At 42.5% G+C, this 9337-nt stretch overlaps 1 long non-coding RNA gene across 1 annotated transcript; it reads right to left on the bottom strand.

The window, feature by feature from the left end:
- On the bottom strand, positions 1-7245 carry LOC111948618. The gene is made up of 3 exons (XR_002874565.1): positions 7065-7245; positions 5680-5844; positions 1-5221 (listed from the first exon to the last, which is right to left on the bottom strand). It is a non-coding gene; the product is annotated as an uncharacterized LOC111948618 (long non-coding RNA).
- Between the last annotated feature and the right edge of the window lie 2092 nt (positions 7246-9337).

Genomic DNA, 9337 nt, shown 5'->3' on the forward strand with positions numbered 1-9337 from the left:
TTATCAATAAAATATAAAGCAAAAAATATTTTTATAAATTCAAAAAATAAAAATACAAAGATTAAAATAATGTAATTGTTTAAAACTACAGTAATCTAACAAACCAACACTTCTGTTTTTTTTCTGATTCTGCTCTGGAGAAAAATGCAGAAATTCAGTTTTTATGAAACCGTCACTATGAGGTCAGAAGGTTGGAAAAAAAATACTACAGAGATCCAGAAACATGCAAAGGCATCACAGAACAGGAACCGTCTGAAAGTCAGATATACAGCAGCAAACCTCACAAACATGTCACCATCTAGACAAACAAATGTGTTCAAAATGATCCAAAGGTGATCAAGGTCACGAGGTCGCCGGAGCCGAACCGGCAACTCTGAGGCAGGTAAGGGTCCATGGCAGGGGTAAAGATTCAGGAGGGAAATCAGGAGAACCAGGAGAGTCAGATGAGAAACAGAAACATCAGGGATGACTCTGGTTTCAGAGGCTGCTCCGTGTGTCTCTGCCACCTGCAGTCACGGTTCCAGCGTCCACACGTTTGGTTCACGTCACCTTTCATTCCTCCACGGGTGAACCATCTGAAAGGAGGAGAAAAATGTTTGTAGAAGAACTTCTTCCTGGTATTGGCAGGAGAAACACATACATATACTTACTTTCAGTTGAAAATATGGACAAACATCATTGTCCAATCCGGATGTCCAGTAGAACATACAGTACCTTTTCTGGTTTCTTTATTTGGTTCCTTTTGAAACATTTTGGATTTCTGGAAATTACTTCTGTTTTCTGAAACATCTCATTTTTATTTTGTTTACATTTTTTAAATAATTGTGTTTTCATTTTTGGTTCTTTGTTTTGATTTCTAAAACTTGACGATTTTTTATCAGTTTTGCTTTTTGAATTGCCGTTGTGAGCTTTAAAATGATTTTGTTTTGAGTGATTTGTACCTCAGGGCCACCATACAGTGGGGTCATTTCCACATGATGTCACCACACATCAAAGATTTCTTTGTGGATTCAGAGAAGCTGAGGCCATGCAGGGGTCAGCAGGAGGGAGCTGCTCCATGCAGCATCAAAGCTGCACGAATGGATTCCCTCACATGGGTGGACGGCACGTACCACTCGTTAGCTCTGCAGCTGCTTCCCATCCCTGCCATTATGCTGAGCCACTGAACTGCAGGAAGCTCAGCGGCTGACCGTGTTTGCAGGTGGCAGGTGCTGCTTTCCTCCAGCAGCCAGGCCTCGCCGTGGCTTTCGGCGTCAGACCTTCAACAGGCAGAGGAGCAGAACTGCCGCCTTCCCCTGAACAGCCTCCTCCAGCTCTGTTATCTGTCCTGTCACATGGTTACTTCTGTGTGATTTACATTTGCTGCTTTTGTTGTGGAAGAGCTGCCTTTTCTGAAAAACGCCGTTTTCCTGGAGATTCATTCAAAGTCCAATATTTACTCCATGAGAGGCAGGAGCTGCCAGGAAGAAGGACTTTCTGCAGGTTTCAGAGAACCCATGCCCCCCCCCCCCAAGAAGTGCTTTTAAGGCCCATCTGTCTGCATCGATGAGCCCCCCCACAGCACCCATTTCTGCTGTGAGTTCCTGCCTGCATTTTTAGATCACTTCAAGAAATAAACAAGCAAGCCTTCTGTCAGACCTCCAAAGTAAAAGCTGTGGGCTTTTACTTTGGAGGTCTGACAGAATTCAGGTCGGTGCCAACCAGACCTGAAGATCCATCACACACGTCCACGATGCAAAGCACCAGAAGGCATGAAGCATCATAAATCCCCCCCAGAAAACAACAACCTTCATGCATTTATGTTTGATTCTTTTTTAATTTTGTTCCTAAAAAGGGGAACAAATATTAATAACCTTAAGTATTCCCAAAGCTACACCTCTAACTTGTTTGCATTCAAAATAAATACTCAATTTTTGTCAAGTGTATTTATAAATTGCGTGCTCCTCCCACTCTTGCAAAGGGACGGGCCGGACCCAGGATTTCACTCTTTCCAGCTTTTTATAGAGCAGTCGTATCAGTATTGCTGATGGCGGGTGAAAACGCTTCAAACCATCAGAAACAGGATAATATATACACAGGTAAGTCTATTAATTATTAAACATGAGGTAAACCAGGTGAGAATGTTTCTGCCAATGACACAAGCATGCTAATAAAAGAATAAAACCTCCTTCTGGACTCCTCCAGTCAGACCAATAAAAATATCCCTAATAAATCATTCAAAGTTAACTGGTTCCACTTTTTCCTCAAACAAAACTCTGAAACAGTTTTTAAACCGTTTTAAAATCATAGTAATATCGGAATTTGTTGTAGTTTTAGGAAAACTCAAAGGAAATTGAACGAATTAATGAAAAAAAGTCCAGAAAAACTTTTAGCAGCTCAATGAAGAAATTCCTGATGGATGTATGACTGACATCACGTGACGGTGACGGTGCTCACGTTCACCTGAACAACCTGTTTGTGGCAAAGCATCAAGAAACAGGTTACTGTGCACCGTTTAGTCCTTTCTGTGTGTTTGTTGACTTTTAGTGTGGGTTTTATTTTCTTCTACAGTGACCTTAACAGCTCGGAAAAGTGGCTTTTAAATAGAATGTGACAGTAATAATATTATTTTAAAAAAGACAAAGGAGGAGGCGAGTCAAGGCATTTTTATGCCGACTCAGCTGGTTAGCAGCAGTTTTCTCCCTGGAGCCACGAATCCTCTCCCTGCAGACCAAACGTAGAGTTTCACTCCTCTAGGATTTCTGTGACCAACATGGATCCAGTTTCTCCATGAAAGATGAATCTCCACATGTTTATACTGAGTAAAAAGTGCTAAAAACTCATTAACAAATCCAAAACCACCTCCTGCCAACTTGACCCAATTCCCACTGCTCTGGTCAAGGCTACTCTCCCCTCTTTATCCCCCCTCATTACTAGCATCATTCACACCTCCCTTAGGACTGGAACTGTCCCTCCTGCTCTCAAAACCGCAGCGGTCACCCCCACACTGAAAAAAACAGGTTCTGATCCCACCAATCTCAATAACTACCGCCCAATCTCTAATGTTCCACTCATTGCAAAAATCCTTGAAAAAACTGTCACCTCTCAACTCCACACTCACCTCTCTTCCAATAATTTATATGAACAACTCCAGTCTGGCTTCCGTCAATTTCACAGTACAGAAACAGCCCTCCTTAAAATTACTAACGACCTTCTACTCGCCGCTGACTCTGGTTTAGCCTCCATCCTCCTTCTACTCGATCTGACTGCTGCTTTTGATACAATCTCACACCCCATCCTTCTGGAAAGACTTTCAACCATTGGCATCCCTGACTTACCCCTCAGCTGGTTCCAGTCCTATCTTTCAGGCTGCACACAATTCATACAATTAAAGTCATTCACCTCTCCCACAGTTCCAGTTACCACAGGTGTGCCCCAAGGCTCTGTCCTAGGGCCCCTGCTATTCTTCATTTACCTTCTTCCCCTTGGTTATATCTTCCGTAAACACAACATCCACTTTCACTGCTATGCAGATGATACCCAGCTCTACCTCTCCTCCAAGCCTGACTCCACTCTTCCACACGCCTCCCTCTCCAAATGCCTTCTTGAAATAAAGTCCTGGTTCACTGCAAACTTCCTTAAATTAAATAGTAACAAAACTTAACTCCTCATCGTAGGAACAAAGACCACCCTAAATAAACTCCCTAACTTCTCCATTTCCTTCGATAACTGCTCCATCCTTCCCTCCCCACAAGTTAAGAGTCTGGGTGTCATCCTTGACAGCACTCTCTCCTTTACTGCCCACATAAATAGCATCACCCGGTCGGCCTATTTCCACCTCCGAAACATCCGCCGTCTCCGCCCCTCTCTCAGTCCTCACTCCACAGCCATTCTAGTCCACAGTCTCAGAACCTCTCGTCTGGACGACTGCAACTCCCTTTTATCCGGACTCCCTTACAAAACCATTCACAAACTACAACTGCTCCAAAACTCTGCTGCCCGGATCAGAACATAAACCCCCTCCAATCTGCATATCACACCTGTTCTACAAAAGCTTCACTGGCTACCAGTGTCTTTCCGGATTAACTATAAAATCCTTATCTTGACCTACAAAGCCCTCCATAACCTCGCCCCCCCATATCTGTCTGACCTTATCCATGTTGCCATTCCCACCCGCTCCCTTAGGTCTACCTCTTCACTCCAGCTTGCTACACCCACCGCTCGGCTCGTCACTATGGGGGGCAGAGCATTCAGCCGCTCTGCCCCCCAGCTCTGGAACTCACTTCCCTCAGGTCTGCGGAACATGAACTCACTCCCACAGTTTCCTAAAAATCTGAAAACCCACCTCTTCAGAAAAGCATACCCACCCTAATTAATTTTATGATTACAATGTCTTGATTGTTTTTAACTAATGTGTCTTTCTTTTAACTGTATTTTATTGTTCTCTATCTGTAAGGCGACCTTGGGTGTCTAGAAAAGCGCCATATAAATAAAATAAAATTCATTATTAAAAACACAAACGGAATTCTGCAGAAATGGATTAAAAGATGAAGAATTAACCATTTTTGACTGATTTGATGTTTGCTGCATACGGTGAGAGAAGGCCTTAATTGTGTTTTGGTACTTTTAATTTAAACTTGTTTCACACATAAAAAACACAGAACAGAAAGTTTGTGAATATTTGGACAAAGAAAAGAAAACTGTTCATTTAGTGACGATGAGGAACGACTTCCTCAGTCGAATTAAGACTTGAATGAAAACGCTCACAACTGTCACGCTAACGTCACAAACTCTCCTGACTACAGTACCCATAATGCTCCAACAATCATCAAGCTGTGCATCTTTGTTATTTAAGAAGAGCAAATGAAAACACAGCAGAACATCGGTTCCAGGACAGTAAACAGAACCAGAGTTCTGCAGGGTATGAAGTGAAGCGCCTGCCCCATAAATACAGTATTTTTCCTTTTGTCATGATGGATGGTGCAGCCAAGTCCAGCAGGCGTTTCTCCTGCAGACGGTGCAGCTAAGAAGATGAAAAAGAGATGTTCGTGCACGTCACCAGACTGGCCTGTGTTCTGATTTGTTCCTGTTGTTTGGCGCTGTTGCCTTGACAGAAGGAGAGGGATGAGTGTTGTTGTCTATACCCCAGGGTCAGTGGAGTTTTACCCTCCTTTGACTCAGCTGCTGTGCTTAAAGTTCCCCATCAGATTGCCATCAGCACGGAGAAGTTCTCCAGGGAAATCTGCACGTTTATGAAATTCATAAACAGAATGCATCACAAGTTATTGCATTTCACTCATCAGAAGTTTATTAATAACGCTAAAGAGACATTGTCATTGATTGTTTTAGAAGAGCTGCAGTGGCAGACCGTGCATTTCACACTCGGGCCTTTAGTAGTGCTACATCTGAATCCTTGAACCCCTCATGAACCGTTTTACCATGCAGAAAGAAACCAGCTCTGCCTATGCAGAAACCAGCTCTGCCTATTCAGAAACCAGCTCTGCCTATGCAGAAACCAGCTCTGCCTATTCAGAAACCAGCTCTGCATTGCAGATTGAAAATTCCTGGAGCCACAATAAATGCCTCTCAAACAAAACAGTAAACAAATCTCATTATGCAACTACAGCCAGTAAAAAGCATTGAAAACAACCACATACATTTGCAATAATTATTTATTATGATATTTATTATTTCACTCACCCAAAAATCAGATTATTTGAAGACAAAATTCCTGAAAAACAGTCCGTCACCCTGTCATGCAGATTATGGTCTTCAGTTCCATCCAGACGTCCTTTTCTGTTCCATCAAGACCAGTGCTGAGAGTCTGTCCAGTTGTGTTTCTGTAGGTTTGAATCCGCTTTAGAGCTGGACAGACGCAGTGGACACAGGGACGGTCAGCGCCAAACACACAAATCTGTACGTCTGCTTCATGATTCACTCAGATGTTTCTGATGAAGGACGTCGAGGAGATCAGTGGGAGATTTTCCTGCTAGATCCTCAGTCAACCGGTCAGGTTCACTGGACGTTTAACGTGTCGATGACGTGGTCAGTGGGTGGAGTCCAAAACCAAGATGGAGGAGAATCTGATCGTTCTCCAGGAAATAAGAATAGAAAGATCATGTAATTTTATTTCCCCCCTCTGACTAATGTGGGACAGCAAGTCGTCAGACTGGGTGACAGAGACGGAAGTAGTGCTGAAAGCGCCGTCATTCAGACGCAGCTCCTGCAGTCGATGGTGAAGAGAGTCTCTGAATGATGTCATGAACCCAGACATGGAGACGCGGTTGCATTGTAAAGCAGATACAGCCAATGCAAAAACTTTGGACAGTAGCCCCTCCCAAACTGCTTGCATACAACTATTTCCATGGTAGAGTGAGACAGAGACTATGTAATAGAGTTAGAAAAAGATAGAATTCTGTCACGGCGGGGGAGGCTCGAGAGCCGGAAGGACCAAGACGCAGAGGCCGAGGCACACGGTTCAAGGACAAGGGGTTTAATACAAACAAAAAGCGCTGCAGAGCAGGATTACAAAGAAAACAAAACTTACTTTGGCGTGGTTTGAAACATGGAACAAGAGCGTGGCAAAAACCATGGAACAAGGCATGAAAACAAGATGACAAAAACACCATGACAAAAGCTAATGGACCAGCACAGGAGGAAGGCAGAGACAAGACTTATATACAGACAGGGCAGACAAGACACAGGTGAACACGATCAGGGCAGATGGGGACCAAAGGAAGTAAAGCTCAAGAAACAAGACAAGACAGGAAACCTTTCAAAATAAAACAGGAAACAGAACCAAACAAGACAGAACAAGAACTAAAACGAAAAACAAGACACAACAAACTCAAAACATGACAAATAAAATGGAGCCTCATGAGTGACGTGCAGTGAGGCTAATGGCTGGTGAGGCACTGACGTCATCAGTCAGATTTACAAACATATGAACCATGAGTATAAATAACTGAGTAACTTATTCACCATTTGACAACAGTTAACGTTTTGTTTAAAATATAATTTCAACATGTTTTTTTCATATACAAACTGCAGCATAGAAAAAAGCACAAACATTATTATCGTCTTACCTTTACTTGTAAATAAAGTCCATACGCCGCTCCTTCTGAAGAAAATGACTTGGCGCTTGCTATCACTTCTTCTAGTATTTTTTAGCGTCACAATCCCACATGAGGCACGAGAACTGCTGGCCTCACCCAGCGGCTTTTTCGCCGGTGTAGGTACCGGATGTTCTCGGGTTGCCGGATGTTCTCGGGGTCCTTCAGGGTCCTTCCAATGAGTTCTATCACTAGAGGAGACATCACGTGGTTCCTCATGGGAGGAGAGCACCGCCATCTTGGTGAGGTCAAGTTTTGAAGACCAAACCACTTTTATAACATTTAATAAAGAGCTCTGTTTTTGCTTTCAATCACTTCATTATATGAAAAAGAAGAATGGCTTGAAATTGCTTAGTTTTGTTCAGAAATAAAAACTTCACGAGTACCCCTAACTTAACTAGTATTAGACTACTTAGATTTTTTCTATGTTCCTTTATTTTATTTTACTTATGTTTTTATTTATTTGTGTGTTATGTTCATTGTTTCTTTTTTTCCCCTCTATTATGTATTTTCTATGTCAATATGTTATATTTGGCAATGGTGACTGATCTTCGAGGCAATATTGATTACATCGTTATTGTTCGTTGTTAACGTTAATGTCATTGTTAATGTATGATACCGCAATTGTCAATAAAGTTTTTTAAAAAACTTAGCTACGTTAACTCATTGGTCGTGGCAACTTACAGCCAATCAAATAGTGTGACGTCATCATTGGTCGAAGGACCCCGAAGGACCCCGAGAACATCCGGCAACCCGAGAACATCCGGTACCCACACCGGCGTTTAGCGCTCAGCACAAGAAACACGTCCCTCACATACAGTTATGTATAAAAACAAACACTGTACATCATATACATCTGCTAAATTATGTAAACTCAGCTCATATAGTACAAGTGATTGTACCGACATACAGAGAGTCAGCAGCACCGTCTGACTGCATAGGTATTGCGCAATCCAAGGTGAGGCTCAGCGGGCTGGTGCCTCATCGCACGTCACCTAGTACCTGAACGGCAAATGCGGAAATTCAGCGATTTTGAAAAGAAAAAAACACCCCAAAATGGTACATTTAAATGGAAAATGACTGCAAAGCACAAATTACTGATTGAATATAATAATTGAATTTATTTTTTCTCTTTTCTTCCCATAATGACAGGTGAGGCACAGCCTCACCTGCCTCTCCTGACTGCATGTCACTGAGCCTCATGCATATTGACGCCCCTCTCTGAGCTACGTCCTTTGGTCAGACGCCTCCACCCCCAACCCCTGAACCCCAGAAAGGCAGCTACATGCTCATCCAGGACTTCTGCTCCTGATTTGTCTCAACTCTAATCCTGGAAACAGCAGGCAGCAACACCATCAGAGTCTCCATCCATAAACCGGTTCCTTTCAGCTGAAAATCTGTTCATGTGTTGATAAAAATAACCCAACAGACATCCAGATAAGCAGCACTACAAAAAACACTTTCATGAGAAAACTGCTGCAGTTTCCCAGTTTGAGACTCCAAACTCATCTGTATGCAGTGTGAGGAAAAGAGAGCAGAAATGAGAAGCAGGGCCCTGAGCGCACATCCAGCAGCAAAGAGAAAGTTGAGCATTTATCTTTTAAATTCTTACAGTAATGAGCTTTGTGGGGCAAATCAATCACACTGATGAAGGTGGTCAAATGAAACAAGCTGTGCTGTAGTTGTACTGCAAGAAAAGGAATTGGTTTCAGCATGCTTTGTTAGCTGCACTTTGGCTTTAACTCTCCGCAGGCCAGCTTCACCGCAGTGAAGAAAGTTCAACTTGGAAAGGGCTTTGCTGTTTTTGGAGGAGCTTTTTTCCTCATTTGCATCTTCCAACATGCGGCAGAAAGCCTGTGGTGTTGGTGAAAGCACTGTGAACATTAACATGGATTAAGAATCGTTGCAGTTCTTGTAGAACAATATTCAGTCCACATTGTTCTGACAGCATTCCGAATCGATCCAAGTATCGGCAAATGAACTGTGGCGAAATATCGCCAAAACAGTTTTTTCCCAACACCCCTACTCTTCTTCAACAGCGTAAGAAAATGTAAAAATATCAGTCTTTCCTTCAATGCGAGTTAAAATGAAGACATTTTCCCAAATTAAAAGCAGCAAACTATAGATATTATGAATCTCTATTCTGTAAATTAAACTAAAGAAAACAACATCAGGCCGGGATTTTTTTGTCTTTTTAATTTAAACTGAAATCTTTAGTCATTTATCAAAAATGTTTAAAACCAGGT

Source organism: Oryzias latipes, chromosome 14 (assembly GCF_002234675.1).
Source record: "Oryzias latipes chromosome 14, ASM223467v1".
In the NCBI taxonomy this organism is placed as follows: domain Eukaryota; kingdom Metazoa; phylum Chordata; class Actinopteri; order Beloniformes; family Adrianichthyidae; genus Oryzias; species Oryzias latipes.